The sequence below is a fragment of the Staurois parvus genome, unplaced genomic scaffold, assembly GCF_062004578.1.
Source record: "Staurois parvus isolate SC_StPar_1 unplaced genomic scaffold, SC_StPar_1.0 ptg000166l, whole genome shotgun sequence".
Taxonomy (NCBI): Eukaryota; Metazoa; Chordata; class Amphibia; order Anura; family Ranidae; genus Staurois; species Staurois parvus.
The window spans coordinates 3162840-3169166 of NW_028317962.1; the positions used below are offsets into that span (position 1 = coordinate 3162840).

The 6327-nt window shown below is 42.4% G+C and overlaps 1 protein-coding gene across 1 annotated transcript in view; it reads right to left on the reverse strand.

Annotated features, from left to right (window-relative positions):
* BRINP2 (BMP/retinoic acid inducible neural specific 2) overlaps nucleotides 1-6065 on the reverse strand; it is a 395372-nt gene extending 389307 nt beyond the window's left edge. The window contains exon 1 of the mRNA XM_089676328.1: nucleotides 5334-6065. The gene's annotated coding sequence lies outside the window, so the exon portion shown is untranslated. The remainder of the gene's footprint in view (nucleotides 1-5333) is intronic.
* Between the last annotated feature and the right edge of the window lie 262 nt (nucleotides 6066-6327).

A 6327-nucleotide genomic window follows, 5' to 3' on the forward strand; every position in this document is an offset into this window, starting at 1 on the left:
GCTGAAAGTGAGGGAATTGATCTGGGTGTTGCATAATGATAGGCTCCATAGCTTAACCAGTTGAGTAATTAGCTTGATGAACTTCAAATCTTTGTGGAAGGTCCCGTTCAATGAAAAATGTCCTATCAATAATAATAGATCTTCTGAAGTTATGTGCAAACCTTAACTTTTCATGTAGTGGTTAGGCTTAATCTGCACCCTGTGGAGCCTGACTGTTGGTCAGTAAGGCTATCTATCACATTAAAAGACCAATAGGAAGCCTAAGGAAGAGGGACTATGCTACTGGGAAAACTAACATATATAAAAAGTTTGTTATGGGGGAAGGACTTGTACTGGTGGAATATACAGAACAGAGATACCTAAATTTTGTTATGGGGGAAGGACTTGTACTGGTGGAATATACAGAACAGAGATACCTAAATTATGTTTGAAAACAATAGTAAGAACATGGATCAACCATGATATCACCAGTTGGTTAATAATACATTTCTTAGACCTTGCACAAACTAGGAAGCATGAAATCACCAGATGCTGAAAAGTGAAAATCGGCATAAATAATTATATGTCTCTGATACATTTATCCAGCGTGTTGGCTTAAAATTTAAAGGTAGTCCAAAGCAAAGAGTTCTTTATTACACAGTCCTAAAGCTGCATTACACTTAATATACAAAAAGACTATCCAGACCTATCTTTATGCCTATCATACTCTTGCCAGTCCCTATATTAATCATGCATTTGGAAAAATGTTCATATTTTTTCCTGTATTGATAAAGGGCTGACATATAAGACGTTGCTGTCCAAGGTAGATAGAACCATTTTCATCAATATGTGCTTACAATCTAAAGTTCCTATCACAGTTGCAGGGGTGCTCTAGGCTCAGTTTGGATAGAGACTAACTTACCTATCAGAATATTTTTCAAAAAAGTGAAAAAGCTACCCTGGATGTTGAACAAAAGACCCCTGTGCTGCCACTTTACTGCCAATAAAAACCGATCTATGGGACAAACCTAAGACTGAGGCAATAATGATGGCTGCCACCAATATCTAGGGAGGTGCCACAACTCACAACACAATTCCACTAGGTAGGGTCACCTAACTGGATGACATAAAGGCTGACCAAAGCACTGAATAAAGAATACATTTTTTTCAATTTTTTTTCCAATATAATTGTTAAAAGTATTTTTGGACAGAATTTATATAGTGACAACAGTTTGCAAATCAAACGACAGTACAGTTCCAAACAATTCTAGACAAGCTGGTTAGGAGGACCCTACTCATAAGAGCTTACAACTTACAATGTTCTAGTTATATTGCCATATATAGCATGTAATGCAACAGTTTAGAGTGCAAAAACCTAGGTTGACTTTATATTCTACCGAAAATGTGACTACGGGGAGGTACAAAGACTTCTAAAATGTCAGGGCACATTGTGATAAGGCCAAACCTAGCTGCTATTCTGCTTAACCACCATGTGTCAGAGTATTCTGTACAGAATGGACACTTTGCTTTTCTGACTTCTTTTGTGTTCTGCTAACATAACTGCCCGAGTTCCAACATACTTATTTCCTCAATCAAGGAGAAAATAGAAATGTAAGTGTATATTGTGTGTTTATCAACTGAAAAGATTAGGACAAAAAAGAGTAGGTTGTCGGTGAAGATTTGGTGTTTTCCTCCAGCTACAGCAATTGTATACACATAAGCACAGACCATCATTGTAGCCAGCTAGCCAATATATCCAACCATTGATTGATGGTGATTAACTGTACTATTACTAGCAGTGACAATGACTGCCCATATCAATGAATGCTCCCTTTCCTTAGAAGAATCTGCTGGGATCTAGGAATGACGGACTCCTGCACTTCCTCCCCCCCTGGCCTGGATGTAATAAGATTCTGGCAGGAAAGGTAAGGTGCTTGTTTTGCATTTAGAGGTGTTTCCACTTGGCACACGATACAATCAAACTGACAAATCTGGCCATCCTCAAGGTACATACTGAAGAAAATGAAGAGGTGGCGGGTGCATGTAGAGGATCACACAAAACACAAAGACATTAAGAAAAGAGAAACTGCAGGGGAACCAGACAATGTCAACTATGGGACAAATACCAAAGCTCTCGGAGGGAAGGACAGACAGACAGTAGGACATACAGTATTGTCATGAACTATGGAGGAAAGCAGAAGCATGAAATAAGCATTTCTGTGTGGGTAAAGATGCTTGAGAAAATGTCCTAAAATAAAGACATGGCGATGACCAACCTGCTTTATTTTTCTTTCTTCTTATTATCATCATTATTTTGAGGCCTTGAAAAAGATGGGTACTGTACACCTCCCATCTTATCTTTAGACAATAACATCTACCTTTCCATGGTACTGGATCAAGGTGTTGATGCTACCTGTTTGGATATAAATAGTAGGGTATTTTCCTAATGCTCATTAGAACTGGAGAAGTGGCTTGGAGAAGCTACGAAACATCTTCAACATTACAAAACAAGTCCAGTTGAGTGTAACTAACTACTACCAGATGTAATCACAAGACACGTGTGAGAAGGTCCAAATGATTTGATCACCCTTACCCTTTACACTTGAAATCTGTGGCACATTTCTAAAAGTTCCCTTACCACCCTCTATAGATTATAAAAAGTTGATGCGACTAAATAGGCTGTGGCGGAGTGAAAAGCAACGTGGATGGTTGATGTGAATTAAGCAAGACAAGTTTTTCCAACTTCATCCCATTGATTGTCAGTCGTCGTAAAATATTTAGATCTGCACCACTCAATAAAAAAGTGCTGAGCTTCCCAATGGAAATATAGCCTCCTATGATCTTATCCTTCAAAAGCTATAAGACAATAATGAAGGACGGTAACCTGTAGCAATCAGTCAGCATTCTTCCTATAACCATAAACTGTATTCTGATCTATTGATCCTACATTATTGCTGATTTTTTAACTACCATACTGAATAAACCTGTTACAAGATCTCCTCACTTATAAGTGAGATTCATTAAGTCTACGTACTGCAAGTCCCAGCACAGACTGATTCTAAGCCTTAACATGGCTTAATCAAACTATTTATCCCAGCATGGCCTGCTCAAACCACAAGTTCCAATATGTCCTGAGGGTGGAGACTGGCATCCTGAAGCCCATCATCTATCGTAGAACCACAAGCTCAATCCTTATCCATCTTACAAATTCATGTTTCCTAAGAATGAGATGCTCCCAGAATATCTTAGCAGCAAGACGGAAACCTTGTATTATGTCATAGACGTTCAGCCCTTTACTGGAAAGGCGAGGGTTAGCGAGAGCATGTGTGCCGCTATCAATCACTTCCCCCAAGTCAAAAAAATGACACCCAACGTATAATAACTACTGCTAGGAAGAGCTGTGACTTCCCCCTGCCTCTCACACGGCTTTCTGCTTTGAGATAAATGGAGGTTTTGCCTGGTGGATACATCATTGTTTTAATGTAATCAATACACCAAGGGAAAGCTAGCAGGGATTGTGCCTACATTGCACCTCTACAGCCAGCATTCCCTACTTAAAAGGCAGTGTGGGTACCCAGCGCCTGCAAGAGCTCTTTCTCATGCAAAATGTGACAAGAACTAGCCTGCCTGAACTCAGTTACGCTGCCCATAACGTACCAGAAAGCAGTCGGATGATACTGCAGCTGCTTCACACACCAATGGAAATTTGCATTGAATTTATGACCGGAAAAGAAATCACATAACCAAATTAAAATGAGACTGCCATCCCAGAATATTTATAAGGGCATTTAGACTTTTAAACCTAGGCACAGCCATGCTATCCAGCCCTCAGCTGCACACTAGGCTCATACTTTTAGATGCAGCATTTAAACAGGCCTTGGTGCTTTTTTTAATTTTCCATAAACAACCTGTTATGGGGCCAGAGGGCACAGGGGGAACTCTAATTTGCCTATAGGAGCGTGACAGCACAGCTGTGGCTTCATACTGAATGCCATTCATGACTAGCATTGTCATCCTCTAAGCTCATTCAATTTATTTTCCTTTTATTTTTCCAAAAATGGCCTGCAGTGCCCTCAGGGACCTTGAGCTAGAAGCAAATCCAGGTGTTAGAGAACAAAATCAAATCGGATAGAACTCTACAGATTGCTGCTGATGGAGGTCCTATGTTTACATTCGTTCCTGAACCTCACATATATCATAGCGGATAACACGGATAACCGGATAACATTGCTTGACCATCAATTGAGCAGTTGCATTATCTATTTTAGTTATATACTTGTCCAAAGGATGAGACATCCAACATAAAACCTCACCCAGGGTGATGGAGCTCAACACCTACATTAGCAGAAGTCATTATCAGCAGATGACTTCTGCTAAGAGTTTACATTGTCTAGCTATGGAGTTTGAGAACTACCAAAATCACCAAAACCTTGAGGGACGTGTGGATCTGACCCGTATTCCAAGTCTCGTTTGCTCTGTCAATGCCAAAAATGCTGCAGAACATCTTCAAAGAGTTAATCATGGTGTTTCTGATTGCCTCCTACCTCTTTGTGTACCAGGACGATGATTGACAGCTGCACTCACAAAGAGGTTCTGTTTCAGCAGATGTGGGTTCTACAAGTCATTTTGGCCAAAAAGGAGAAGTGCATTTCCTCAGCCCTGCCTATGTCAAAAATTCAAGGAGGAACACTGATGGCCTGCTAGCCAAGACTCCGAGATGAATCTAAAGCCATGTCTAAAAATACCGTAGAAGACGGATCCAGGCAGCACCGGCCCTTCTAGCAGTTATGGGGTAACACAACCTCTATTCTAGAGGGTTATTAGATTTTCTGCAGTGCACTGAGAACATAAAACCCAGCGATAAAGTGATTAATGGAGCAATGCCTTGTGGGTCTCTTTAGCAAGGAACAGGTCAATGGACTGGTGCCCTACAGCATTATTGCAGGGAAAGAAGTTTAACCCGTTCAAGCTACTCAGTGGCTCCCTATCCATTAAAAGGGAAAAAAATGCACAATGGTGGGTTCAAACAGGGTGCCAGCAATATATCCTATGCTATTCTATACCTTCCCAAAGATGACTTCAGTATTCTATAAATAATACCATGCAGTGGCGCACAAACATAATGAATATGTACATGCCTGTGTCATCCTATGGAGCCTACATACGGCCAATGGTTTGTGCTACAACTTGAAACTCTCCACTTTTACCTCCAGCCATGAAAGCTTTTTACATTTGATGTGAAGCCTATCTTCTTTCCAGACCCCCAGAGATAATTTAAGTATCTTTGTCGTCTTATTGTAGACTATGTCACCAATGCAAGATTTTAAGTAAGCAAGACTTTAAAGGCAACTTACCCAAAGGGCAATATCAAAGGGGGCCCCACACCGCCAATCAATTGTCCACCGCTGCCTTTGCCAAAAAAAGAAATTAAAAGAAAAATTTTTTAAAAAAATGAAAAAACAAGAAAGATCCAATGGTAGTGGCGGCGGATTCGTGATCCTTGGTAGTTTTCCCAGATTCCAGACTGAAAGTTCAGGGACTAGATGGGTCAGCTTGGATTCCTTGCCCAATGTCAATGACACAATCCAACAGCCTGTAGGAAAGGGATGGTTGGGTCCAAGGTGGAGGTCCAGCTGGAGAAGTCACCTAGGGACAGAGGGGTCATGGGAACGCTCCCCCTCACCGCCGCCGCTGCACCCCCAGCAAGGCGATCAGCTGTGAGCTCACCAATCAGAGGTGCATGTCCTAGATGTCAATCATGGTGTGTCATGTATGGAGCCTTCTCTCTCTATAAGGTCACTGAGAGCATCCTGCTCCTCTTTCTTTTTTTTTTACAATGGATCAAGGTCTGTGTGTGTGCCATTGTCTGGCCATGGAGACGATGAAGTGTCAGGGCTGATGAGTGCAAGGTGCAGGGGCTCTAGGTGGCTCTATGTAGCTCTATGTAGCAATGCTCCTTCTTCTTCTTCCTGCCATCCTCCTCGTCTATAAGATCCCTCGGAGTTCCCCCTGTGTGTGTGTTACCTGCACGATTCCCTCCCAGCCAGCACCAGTCCAGCATCAGCACCAAGTCAGTGTGAAAACTCGCTCTCCTTCCATGGCATGCCTGTCACGCCGCAGCCAATGGCAGCGAGGGGCACGCCCCCGCCACGCGGCGATTGGACGGAGCCTTCCCTGGGGCGACACTTGATTGGAAGGCTTCGGGCTCCAGGCTTTAACCCGTCGCTGCCTTGCAGAGCTCCCCCCTCCGCTCCTGCACGGTGTAGGGAGGATTGCGGGGGGGTCGGGCTGTACCGGGCCGGGATTACAAATCTATTAAGTCTCTCATTTCCGACTGTGAGAGCCGGA